This window comes from Tachypleus tridentatus, chromosome 2 (assembly GCF_004210375.1).
Source record: "Tachypleus tridentatus isolate NWPU-2018 chromosome 2, ASM421037v1, whole genome shotgun sequence".
In the NCBI taxonomy this organism is placed as follows: domain Eukaryota; kingdom Metazoa; phylum Arthropoda; class Merostomata; order Xiphosura; family Limulidae; genus Tachypleus; species Tachypleus tridentatus.
The window spans coordinates 91,014,505-91,028,669 of record NC_134826.1 but is presented as its reverse complement, the minus strand read 5'-3'; the positions used below and the strand labels follow the sequence as shown (position 1 = coordinate 91,028,669).

General features: G+C 31.4%; 1 long non-coding RNA gene across 1 annotated transcript; it reads left to right on the top strand.

Moving 5' to 3' along the window:
- The first annotated feature begins 1,071 nt into the window (after positions 1 to 1,071).
- On the top strand, positions 1,072 to 6,954 carry LOC143236225 (uncharacterized). Its single transcript, XR_013019514.1, has 3 exons — positions 1,072 to 1,196; positions 3,377 to 3,510; positions 6,106 to 6,954. It is a non-coding gene; the product is annotated as an uncharacterized LOC143236225 (long non-coding RNA).
- Positions 6,955 to 14,165: the final 7,211 nt, after the last annotated feature.

The window sequence follows — 14,165 nt, the reverse complement described above, 5'->3', positions numbered from 1 at the left end:
TGGCGGTGGGTGGTGATGACTAGCTGCCTTCCCTCTAGCCGTACACTGTTAAATTAGGGGCGACTAGCGCAGATAGCCCTTGAGTAGCTGTGCGTGAAATTCAGAACAAACCAAAACCAATTCTTCTTGTAATAAACAACTTTAGTATGGCTCAGAAAATATCATACAGTATAGTACAGAAAATTAGTAAACAGAGTGTTGAGTTATATTAAGTTTATTTTGAATATACAAATCAGAATATCACGTGACTAACACAACCAATGTGAAATCGCAGTACAACAACATCAATTGCAAATGTATTTTGGCATTTTTTTTTGCCTTTTCGTAGGTAGTGTGATGCCATCTAAACTATAATCTTTCAGTTAGCATATGTTGCAGGCGAAAATATTGATACATTCAGATCACAAAGATGTGTTCAGGTCTGGTATTTACAACTTTCATGACAAGAACATGCACTCGGCGCCTTTCGAAAACAAAGGAATATTTATGAACTTGGGGCACCAGGACCATTCAAAAAGAAACATGGAACAAATATTAACCATCCATGGAAAGCAAAGTCTTATAACAAATGTCAAAAATAACAGTACACACCATATTCAAGAATGATCTCCATTTAGAAAAGTGACAGAAATCGCATATGCAGAAGTTACTTCTACGACTTACTCCTTCAACTGTATCATATCGTATAGCAGCTGGGATGGGTGTTCACACTGTTCCATACAAAGACATGTTGGTAAAGTCAACACACAAGGGGTTTTGTCTAATCACACTGCTGAAGTAGGTGCTTGAAAACCATAATCTACATTCACTGTATAACTTATGGAAAACCTGGAAGTGGGACCCGTGAACTTTGGAAATGATTGCCGTATGATTGAGTATTTTGCAATGTATACCACATCAGAAGGCTATTATCAATATGTACAGTCGTCAGATAGAGCATGACCAGACATAGTGACGCTAATCATTTTAAAATAGCCTCCGTATTATAGTAGAAATTATAATCCTTATGTTCCTGAAAGATACTAAAATGGTTTTACATAAGGAACATTTAATGTTGAAACTTAAACTGTTGTGATGTCAGTAAAACGTGCACATGCTGAGAGGGCAAGCATGTTTGGTGTGACAGGGATTCGAACTCAGATTATTTCCCAACTCTTCTATCATCTGAGGCAGGCAATTAGCAACTTACCTTGCAAGTATTGTGCTTACTGTTTTCATTATGTTGTTTCTTGTTATAAATAACAATTTTCCATCTTTTCTTGACTTTTGCCATAATAATATTTCATGTTTTAATTGATTCACAATGTAGTGCTCCATATTCTTACTTGTTTATAATATCATAACATTCTAATCTGATCTTGGATGAATAACCATCGAATTCCTCTACTTCCTAAATATATAAAAAATAGGAAAAGTGACAATTACACATTTACATCTAAATTTGATATCTCGTACATTTTATATAAAGGTTGGTAGAATAAATGATTTTAAGGGATTAATCACTTACTATATATTTTCTTGTATTAATAAGAAGGACAAATTACATTTTTTATATCATTTTATTTGTAACTTAAGAATAAACTGCCATTTTTTATATTAAAATCATGGACAATACTGATGAAACTGTGACAGACCAATATCTTTGTATCTAACAGCCAAGTGTGTGTTTATATATCTGTCTATCATATTCTGTATCTCCTGAACTGTTACATGTAGAAATAAAAAGTGTATCAGATTGTTTATTTTCAAAGGTACATTACAAGAAAATTATTAATTTTTTTTGCAATTCCTTAAAATTTCATATCAATATTAACATTGATCTGTTAACCTTTACTGAATAAGCAGTGAAAAACACCAATAAGAATAAAAGTATTTATTTTTGGAAGAGAATTTCACAGCTTGTACACCATCACAGCTTGTACACTATTCCAAAGGATTAGATTAAATGCCGATTTTATATTCATTCCTCACTAATTTTAGGGAAATTACCACTGAAGTCTTTCAATAGCATCTATTAGTATGATAATAGACCCATGAGATGATACCCTAAGAATGAACCACAGAAACTCTCCACACCAAAAGAAAAGGAGAGCTAATCAGACCTTTGGCAACAGAAATTAGCTGAACTCAAAAAGTGAAAGTCAGTCAAGAAAATTCCATTTGTTGTAATTAAATTAAGAAATTTGTTATCTAAAGAAACCAGTTCCCAAATTAATGGATTAATTTATGGAAATTTTCAAAATATCTTGATTAATACTGGTTCAACAGTTGCCATTATTTGATCTTCTCTGATAATGAAGGTTGGGAAACTGCTTGTATAGGTTCTGACATGCATGAGGTTCCAACAAGAGGAAAGTGGGAGTCATTCTCACTGTGGGAAACTTCGCCACACAAATTGATGTAATGATGATTGACATTGAGGAAGGATACATATTAGGAATAGACTTCATTCAGAAACACATGTAATGTTAGACTATCTTTAGATTTGAACAGTTTTTTAATTTTTATGATTATTATACGAGATCAAGAAATTCTTGTGCAATACATAACATACCACTAGATGTTAAACTTCCAATGTTGAAAAGAATGGAAGTGCAAGATAATTAAAACATCCAACCCAACGTAGAACAAAGCATAAAGTTGATCCAGACCTAAGGTAAACTATTGTGATCATGATAGATATAGTCAACTGGGAAGTGTAAAGTTTCAGTTTGTTTTTAGTGAACTGACAGAGATATGAAAAGTATTGTAGATGCATCAGATATTAGCAAGTAATGACTTTTCAGCATTATTTGTGAAGTTAGTCTGTGATGTATAACTATGTTGTAGAAATGTGAAACTTACAGTTGGAAATATAAAATGCCTTTCTTATCATTAAGTGGAATGAACATTGCATTCTTCTATTATGTAAACACTCAGAAAGTACCCACTCAATAAGAGTAATCGTTACAATAATTCAAGTTTATTTGCAGCAGGTAAAATGAATGAACCTCCCAGATTAAATAATACACATTTGTCATTGTGTTGCCAAAGATAATATTCTTATGAAAACTTTTACACTTTAAGTGATTAGATCCTTGTGGGAATGTTTATGTCACTTGTTGGTGTATTTACATTGCACAAGGAAATATTTTAATGGAATTGTTCATGATTTATAAAATAATATTATTTTAGATATGAGTTTTCATGTTTCAATATGTATATTTTGATGATATATGAAAATGAGAATCAAAGAAATATGTAAGGTAAGAATGGTTGGTGTCTCTCTAACAAATCTTAGAGCTTTTGGGATAGTAAAGGCTAAGGTTTTGTTATGTTTTTTTGTTTATGTGAATTAATAAGATACGTTATAATTTTCCTATGTTAAATCTTTTAGACTGATGTGAAATAACTGCACTTGGTTCTTCAAAAATACACTTTGTTATGGTGTTGGAGGAATTAGTGTTTTCAGTGCTATAGTGCTACTAACGATGATTCCAGTGCAGTTGAAAACAAAGGTAAAAAAAGAGGGTAAGTCGGGAATAATTGAGTTTCAACACAACAGAGTTGATAAAATTGAAGAACTTAAACTGATAGTTAAACCAAATACACCATGACATTATAAGTATCAAAATATAAAAATTCATCATACCAGTTACAATATAACTTACACGTACAACTCATGATATGGTGTTTGTTCTTAGTGTTGCAACATAAAATATTTCTTGATAGCAGCACAGAATTTAACAAAAATGTCTTAGTAGTAGTGATAAAACACATAAAAACTCCATGCTGCTAGCATTGAAATATAAAATGCACTTCGAATTTGGGTAAATTTGTGATGATGAGAAACCCACTTGAAGTAAAAATGTGTTATCCAGACAGCTGGTATGGGTATTAAAACTTTGATTAAAATAAACTACAAAACAATGTTTTGACCTTGTAAGGTCATCTTTAGGCATGAAAACATGCAGTTTTTACATGGCATGTGGACAAGAAGAACATTAAGTTGTTTTAATCTTACCTACTTTTCTTCTTATGCATCCTTCAAAATATATGGATGGTATGGCTGTTGAGTATTCAGCTAAGATCAGGATGTCTCAAGATTACAACCTTTACTATTTAATGGGAATAACCAATCAAATGGGTAACACTGGGAACTCTGGGTAATTATATGTTACATATTCATCTAAGATCAGGATGTCTCAAGATTGCAACCTTTACTTTTTAATGGGAATAACCAATCAAATGGGTAACACTGGGAACTGTGGGTAATTTATGTTACATATTCAGCTGAGATCAGGATGTCTCAAAATTACAACTTTTACTTTTTAATGGGAATAACCAATCAAATGGGTAACACTGGGAACTCTGGGTAATTTATGTTACATATTCAGCTAAGATCAGGATGTCTCAAAATTACAACCTCCTTTACTTTTAAGTAGGAATAACCAATCAAATGGGTAACACTGGGAACTCTGGGTAATTTTATGTTAATATTCAGCTGAGATCAAGATGTCTCAAAATTACAACCTTTACTTTTTAATGGGAATAACCAATCAAATGGGTAACATTGGGAACTGTGGGTAATTTATGTTAATATTCAGCTGAGATCAAGATGTCTCAAAATTACAACCTTTACTTTTTAATGGGAATAACCAATCAAATGGGTAACATTGGGAACTGTGGGTAATTTATGTTACATATTCAGCTGAGATCAAGATGTCTCAAAATTACAACCTTTACTTTTTAATGGGAATAACCAATCAAATGGGTAACACTGGGAACTCTGGGTAATTTATGTTACATATTCAGCTAAGATCAGGATGTCTCAAAATTACAACCTCCTTTACTTTTTAATGGGAATAACCAATCAAATGGGTAACACTGGAAACTCTGGGTAATTTTATGTTACATATTCAGCTAAGATCAAGATGTCTCTAAATTACAACCTTTACTTTTTAATGGGAATAACCAATCAAATGGGTAACACTGGGAACTCTGGGTAATTTTATGTTACATATTCAGCTCAGTCATTCTGGAATATTATATTTAGTCATATGGTCAACCTGGAACTAATTCTTGAGAGAATGTAACCAGCCTGATCTATCCATCTCTTCAATAAAAGCAACTATCCATCATTCCAAAAACAGAACTTCACACACGCACACAGTTATTTTGTATTGTACGAATAAAAGTTATTTCAGTGTATATTAAATATTGTGTTTAGTCTATTTTGTAGCACAAACTCAGTTTTCTGTAAGGGCACTCAGTATTACTTTGCAATATATCTTGCCAAACTTCGTGTTATATGGAGGGCCTATCTGATTTACTTTTTCGGAGAAATGGTTTTAGCTGAAAATACCACAATATCAGATCAAAAATGTAACAACACTGGCATTGAAACAACACAAGAGACTGTCCATCTTTTTAGTGTAATAGCATTGCAGTATACATCGATACACTTTGCTTAGCATTACATCTTACAGAGTTATATTTCAAAGATTCTATGTTTTATATTTCATAATAATTCTGTGGTTGAAAATGAAAACAGTAGAAAACTTTTTAATGAAATGGATACCAAATGCCCTACTGTCACTTTCATTACAGTATGGTATACATTTTTATTTCACATAAATGTGAAACAAACTTACTTTTTTGGGTATTACAGTGATGTGTACATTAATATTTCGGGTAGCAAAAAAAGATTGGTTTATGATGTTTTGAGTGGTTTTCAAACTTTCAAGTATATTCTTTCTTTTTATTTCCAGTCGAAAAGTAGCTCTTATTAGTACTGTGTATTCGTGACGTTTATTACACGTGCTATAAAGATTTTTCTCTTAGTTCAGACAGAAATTCAGTGAAATATAGTTGAGTGTGGTAATAGAGTTTAATGGAGGTAAATTTGTGTATAACCTGACCACATTTTTCAAACATAAAAGTTAGGTAATAAATATGTACAAGTAATTGTTTGTTCGTTTTAAACCAACCAGTCTTAGAGAAGAAATTATTGTTGTTTTATTGGTTTTAATTTATTGATCTTTATTCATCACTAATATCCTAAATTAATAGATAACAAAAAAACATTGTAACAGATCTGTCTTTTTTTTCTCTTTTTTTTTACAGCCTTTCAGATAGTTTATGGTGACAACCTTGACAAACCCTATGGATATGAGAACCAAAGTGAAAAAGATCCACTACTTCGAACTTGTGAAGAACGTAAAGTTTAAGTTTCAACTTCAATGGACTTGAAAAACTTGGTTGTGTAGCTTATTATTTACAAGTTTGTTTTCATAAACAAATTACAGTTGTCACTTGTTGTTCAAATGGTGACTGGTTTTTAACCTGATCATGTTTCTACAACAACTTTCATAACAATAAAATGGCAGAAAAGAAATCAGAGGTAAGAGGTTGTGTATATATATATATTAACTATTAACACAGAATCAAATGATGTATTGGAATGATTAATCAAGTAAATCTAATGAGCATCAGAATGGCTCACATACTCTATGTTCTATGTAAATCACAGCCTCTTAATTTTTGTTAGTTAAAATTGTAAGAAATGACAAAAAATAAATATAACAATTGAATTGTTCTAGGTCTAAGTTAAAAAGGGCAAACTCATTGATTTATTTCTCAGTAAAAAAGAGTGCTTCTGCCTGCAAAATTACTCTCTCCATTAGAACAACAACACATTATTTGACCACTGATTGATTCTACAATCTGTTGATATATCTGCCTGCAAAATTACTCTCTCCATTGGAACAACAACACATTATTTGACCACTGATTGATTCTACAATCTGTTGATATATCTGCCTGCAAAATTACTCTCTCCATTGGAACAACAACACATTATTTGACCACTGATTGATTCTACAATCTGTTGATATATCTGCCTGCAAAATTACTCTCTCCATTGGAACAACAACACATTATTTGACTACTGATTGATTCTACAATCTGTTGACATATCTGCCTGCAAAATTACTCTCTCCATTAGAACAACAACACATTATTTGACATTATTTGACCACTGATTGATTCTACAATCTGTTGACGTATCTGCCTGCAAAATTACTCTCTCCATTGGAACAACAACACATTATTTGACTACTGATTGATTCTACAATCTGTTGATATATCTGCCTGCAAAATTACTCTCTCCATTGGAACAACAACACATTATTTGACCACTGATTGATTCTACAATCTGTTGATATATCTGCCTGCAAAATTACTCTCTCCATTGGAACAATAACACATTATTTGACCACTGATTGATTCTACAATCTGTTGATATATTATAAATGCAATAATCTGGTTGTGACAATTAACCATCCAGTAAATATGAAACTGTACAGTAACACTGTCAGGTTTTATGCATGTGTGAGCTGGATTCTGTATTTTAAATGTATGTGACTTGTTGGCAATAAATTTCAGCAAAAACAAACAGCACACAGTCTGTTGTTCTAAAATAATATATTTGAAACAAATCAAACATGTATACAAATCTTTATTACATTGTTGGTTATCATAGTTGTATCCAGAGCTTTAGATAACTGTCTTTTTTGTTGTTGTTAAAATCCACACAGTCCAGTTCATTTACATTTAGAACACAATTTGACAAGACAACTTATTTCTCCTACTCTGTTATCACAATACAGTGTGATTAGTCACCACACTTGTATCCAGAGCTTTAAACAGTTGGATATTTTTGTCAAAGTCTACACAGTGTAGTTAAATTAGTTTAGAACACAGTGTGCAAAACAAATTAATTTTTTCTATTCTATTATCACAATACACTGTGATAATTTTGCTTTAAAAATCACCTCTATATATTCTTTATATATTCTTCACCATCACACAGTCCAGACCTAACTAATTTTTTAATTCCTAGTTTACCCCACAGACGTCTAGAATATTCCACACATAACTAGATATTATAATGCAATAATACTCAATTAAAACAATGAGAAAAACTTGGAAAGTTCCAGTAATATAACAATCACTGTTTAATAACTATTGAACTACACAACTTATGATTTGTAAACAGTTATGCAAACAAACTTAAGATAATGTGTTGCTTCTAAAAATAAGTAAATTTAATATTTGTGTTACACAAGCTATCTAAAGCATAACACTCATATTAAACTTAAAGGGAAACAGTTTTGTACATCTAATGTGCAGTTCATAAACCTTAAAATTCCCAAAGATGTTAGTTTTCAAAATACGCTTTTCTAAAATTTTTATGCTTGTGTGTTTAACAACCTCAGAAACACAAGTCACATGCACTAAATATTGAACATAAATGATGCCAGTATTGATTTTAGTCTCATATGTTGTACGTAGAAATTTGTAATTTTTACCTTATTTTTGTCATTTTACTACAATAATTGTTGTAACATGCAAAGATAAAATCATTGTATAAGATTTACAGTAACATTTTGAATATTCAAGTCACAGTACAATTGTTTAAAATCAACAATGCTGTTTTGAATTTTTAATTAAAGTTACTCATGCTTAAAATGAATAGTGTTATTTTCAGTTGTCAAGTAACAGCATACTTACTTAAGGTCAATAGGGCTGTTTTGAATAATAAAACATAGTACACTTTCTTGGCATCAACAGTACTCTTTTTAATAAGCAAGAGATGTGATACTCATTAAAGATCAACTGCATTAGTAATTAGGAGAGTATTTGACCACTCAAAGAATGATGCCTCAGCGGGAGATTGCTGAGTGAGAGGAGGTCAAAAGATACTGTCTAAGGGTACATAACTATGATTTCACATACCATCATCTGGGGTTATGCAACCTTTACTAAGTATGCTAACACCTGAGGGTGACATAACTTACACAATATCCTGACAGCTGAGGGTTTCAAAAGTGTTCTGTAACAGGCACCAAATGACAATGACATCCAAGCAGTGGAAGCAGAGGATGTGGCCATCTGCAGGAGGGGATAACTCTTCAATACCAGAGGGATTGTTACCATAGGTAAATTATGTTACTAAGGTTTACAGCCAGATAGTGTTACTAATTTTTTTACAGTTAGATGTTGTTACTATAAGTGGAATATGTTATTAAGGTTTACAGGCATGACCAAAGTTCTGTAGACAGATGGCGTTACTAAAAATTTATGTGGCTGTTACTATACCACAGAGAGGGTTGCTGAGGTTTAATAAATGGATAGTGTTAATAGGCATATGGAATTGCATTTTAACTTTGCATTGCTAGGCTGCCATGGTAATCACATCACACCATGTTTCAACATGTCTTCAATGTCTAGATCAATTTATACATTCTACAAGTAAAACTTAATTTAAATTAATGAAACAAATATTATAACACTGTTACGTGTGTCAGTTTTTACAACACATACTGTCAATCATTTGAACAAGATAGATGTTCTAGCCAATAATTTACTGTACATATTTTTACAATTATCTATTACTTTATGTATAAAACATTTCACCAACTCATTAGTTTCAATGTTTTGCTTCTATATTTAACATACATTTGTGCTGTTTCTAGACCTGAATAGTGTTACTAGCACATTTAATGTAGTGGTTACTGTTTTCACTTTTATAGTTAACATACATTTGTGCTGTTTATAGAGTTAAATAGTGTTACTAGCACATTTAATGTTGTGGTTACTGTTCTCACTTCTATATTTAACATACATTTGTGCTGTTTCTAGAGCTGAGTAGTGTTACTAGCACATTTAATGTTGTGGTTACTGTTCTCACTTCTGTATTTAATCATACTTTTTGTATTTTCTGACTCTAACATTTTTATAACAACCATTTATTCATCGTTAAAAAGAAACTTATTTCCGTATTTAACTTTAAAAGTCATTATAGTTTAAATGGTCATAGAAAATCTTACCTACTGTATGTATTAAGTGGATGATAACACATAACAGTTCTTTCTATTTTTAGCAAAAGTTCTTTAACATAACCATTTAGCTATAACTGAATACTCCCCGAGTGGCACAGCGGCATGTCTGCGTTCTCCCACTGCTAGGAAACGTGTTTCGATACTCGTGGTCGGCAGAGCACATGATAGCCTATTGTGTAGCATAGTGCTTAATTTCGAGCAAACAAGTGAACGTAAGAAATTAATAGCTTACTCTTTAACCAATCATCATAAAAACTATTTAAAACACCAACATTTACCACACACTTGAAGTACTATACAATTAAAATTCACAAAGCTTTACAGTTTTAATGTTCAGATATAACTCAACCTTTCTCCCTGTTATAATCAAAACGTCTGTAACCATTCATACACATATTATTTTAGTTTCTATCAATAAGTCACTAACATCATGTGGATCATTCTGACTCATTATGACGCGTTTAGCCCAATACCAAAAAGTAACTTTAAAACAGCTCAGCTGGCATTTGAAATAAAAGACATCGAGATGTGTTTACATTATTCTGAAAGAGTTTTAACTCAAAGTATTCGTACTTAGAATAATAGATGTTTTTCACATCTATTTTTACCTGTGTATGACACATTTACTATTTATCTTTATAAAATAATACTTTGAAATAAAAACGAAACGTTGCAACAAAGATTTATTATACTGTCCAATGAAGTATGTATTTGTTAACAAATCAGAAATTCTCTTGCACTATAACAAACTTATTGAATGGCATGGGTATACTTAGTTTTATATAAACGACAATGTACAATCAATGTACTTTACAACACTCGGTAAAAAAGTGGGACTGTGTCACTTGGCTTAGAGTAATTTTTTCACAATGAAAGATCGATTCAATTTTACTTTAATGTTTAATTAGACTTGTAATATATATTATACATGAGATTTCTTTATGCACTCGAAGGGTAACAGCTCAGATAGTTCAGTCTACATTATAATTATTATTCCAAATACCTATGTTATAATGTTTCAAAACTTGCACATTTTGAGAAACCTCATTTTAAGTGTCGTTATACGGGGTGTCCATAAATGATTTACCCCATTATAAGTCTTTATAAATTCTCTATTATATAAGCTATCTTAAAACGGTTTGAGGCAATTAATAACATAACACAATAAATTGTTGTTTTAATTTAGCAAACTACCACAGTTCAATCAATAATTCAGTAATATCCGCACGAGCCCCATTGTTAACACGCATAGCATCAAAGTAGATTATTTCTTTCCAAATATTAAGAAGCATGTTCTGCGAAATAAAGGAAAACATTATTGAGTTGTGCAATTAATTACTACAACCCGTTCTGAGACAGCTCCTGCAATAAAGAATTCATAAAGGCCTATAATGGAGTGAATAGTTTATGAACATCCTATATAACCAAACGACATTTTTAAATACTGTATGTTGTGATCATTGATACCCGCATAACAAAGCCAGTTTTGGGTTTACCAAGTCTATTTAACAATATATACTGAATTTTTTTTTCAGTGAACAAAGTCATACAAACACTAAAGTACATTCAATATTTGATGAACATTTCAGTGTATACATTTTTATTCAATTAGATTCCATAAACTGGTCATTAATGTTTTAAACATATGCATGTAAGTAAAATCACAAATTCTAAATAAGATTGATGACATACGGAAACATTTATTTAAAAATTTCAACACGAACATTTATGATTAAACAAAGATTAACACAATTAAGTTTATCAAGTCTTATCAATAAAACTGTGAGATACGGAAGAGAAAGATAAACTTCTGGTTAGCACTATCAAATACTATAACGCCAAATGACAGCAATCTCTAGAAACTTAGTGGTTAGCACTATCAAATACTGTAACGCCAAATGACAGCAATCTCTAGAAACTTATTGGTTAGCACTATCAAATACTATAACGCCAAATGACAGCAATATCTAGAAACTTAGTGGTTAGTACTATCAAATACTATAACGTCAAATGACAGCAATCTCTAGAAACTTAGTGGTTAGCACTATCAAATTCTATAACCCCAAATGACAGCAGTCTCCAAAAACTTAGTGGTTAGCACTATCAAATACTATAACGTCAAATGACAGCAATCTCTAGAAACTTAGTGGTTAGCACTATCAAATACTATAACGTCAAATGACAGCAATCTCTGGAAACTTAGTGGTTAGCACTATCAAATTCTATAACGTCAAATGACAGCAAACTCTAGAAACTTAATGGTTAGCACTATCAAATACTATAACGTCAAATGACAGCAATCTCTGGAAACTTAGTGGTTAGCACCATCAAATACTATAACGTCAAATGACAGCAATCTCTAGAAACTTAGTGGTTAGCACCATCAAATACTATAACGTCAAATGACAGCAATCTCTAGAAACTTATTGGTTAGCACAATCAAATACAATAACGCCAAATGACAGCAATCGCTAGAAACTTATTGGTTAGCACTATCAAATACTATATTCTATTCTAGGATCGTTGATCTCCGTATGTCTCTAGAACGATTTTTCAAACATAAATTCATTGTTAAAGTTACTTTATATTAAAAACATCACTCATGTTTTAATTTCTCTATATTGGTACTATTTCCTGTACACAGCATCACTCATGTTTTAATTTCTCTATATTTCCTGTACACAGCATCACTCATGTTTTAATTTATCTACATTTCCTGTATATTACGTCACATTTTCCCACCACCTTTGGCAATATTTTTATTTTAATCTTATTTGTTATTCATAATTTTATCTTTATAAAGACTGGTTAACATTGTTATAAATATTATCACACTTTTAGTCTTTTACATACTGTACACTTATCTTTGGCGCAAACTAAACTTGATATTTTACATTATGATTGGCTAGTTCTACAAGACAATTCAGCTTAAACACCTGGTTTACATGACGTCGACATCCTTGACTATGTCACCACACTCGTTACCCACACCCCTTATTACGAACCTTCATAGTCCGGCATGGAGAGGTGGTTAAGGCACTCGACTCCTAATCCGAGGGTCGCAGGTTCGAATCTCCGTCACACCAAACATGCTCGCCCTTTCAGCCGTGGGGACGTTATAATATTACGATCAATCCCACTATTCGTTGATAAAAAAAGTAGACCAAGAGTTGGCGGTGGGTGGCGATGACTAGCTGCCTTCCTCTAGTCTTAAACTACTTTCAAAAGAAGCCAAACAAAAAACACGTTAATAAAACAAGCCCACATCACATCTTAACCACGAGCGGGACGAAGGAGAATTGCTTAACATTCAAACGCCCTTGATTATCAATTATTTCTACTGAATGTTTTTAATGTTTTCAGTTACAGTTGTTATTTCAGAATCTGAATCATTATCACAACAAACTCTATTACACAATGTTTTGAGTTACAGAATCTGTATCATCATCATAATAAACTGTATTACACAATGTTTTGAGTTACAGAATCTGTATCATCATCATAATAAACTGTATTACACAATGTTTTCAGTTACAGAATCTTTTTCATTATTATAATAAACTGTATAACACAATGTTTTCAGTTACAGAATCTGTATCATCATCATAATAAACTGTATTACACAATGTTTTCAGTTACAGTATCTATATCATCATCATAACAAACTGGATTGCACAATGTTTTCAGTTACAGAATCTGTATCATCATAATAATAAACTGTATTACACAATATTTTCAGTTACAGAATCTGTATCATCATCATAGTAAACTGTATTACACAATGTTTTCAGTTTTATAATCTGTATTATCATAATAATAATCTGTATTACACAATATTTTCAGTTACATAATCTGTATCATAATAATAATAAACTGTATTACACAATATTTTCAGTTACAGAATCTGTATCATCATCATAATAAACTGTATTACACAATGTTTTCAGTTACAGAATCTGTATCATCATCATAATAAACTGTATTACACAATATTTTCAGTTACAGAATCTGTATCATCATCATAATAAACTGTATTACACAATGTTTTCAGTTACAGAATCTGTATCATCATCATAATAAACTGTATTACACAATGTTTTCAGTTACAGAATCTATATCATCATCATAATAAACTGTATTACACAATGTTTTCAGTTACAGAATCTGTATCATCATCATAATAAACTGTATTACACAATGTTTTCAGTTACGGAATCTGTATCATGAAAATAATAAACTGTATTACACAATGTTTTCAGTTACAGAATCTTTTTCATTATT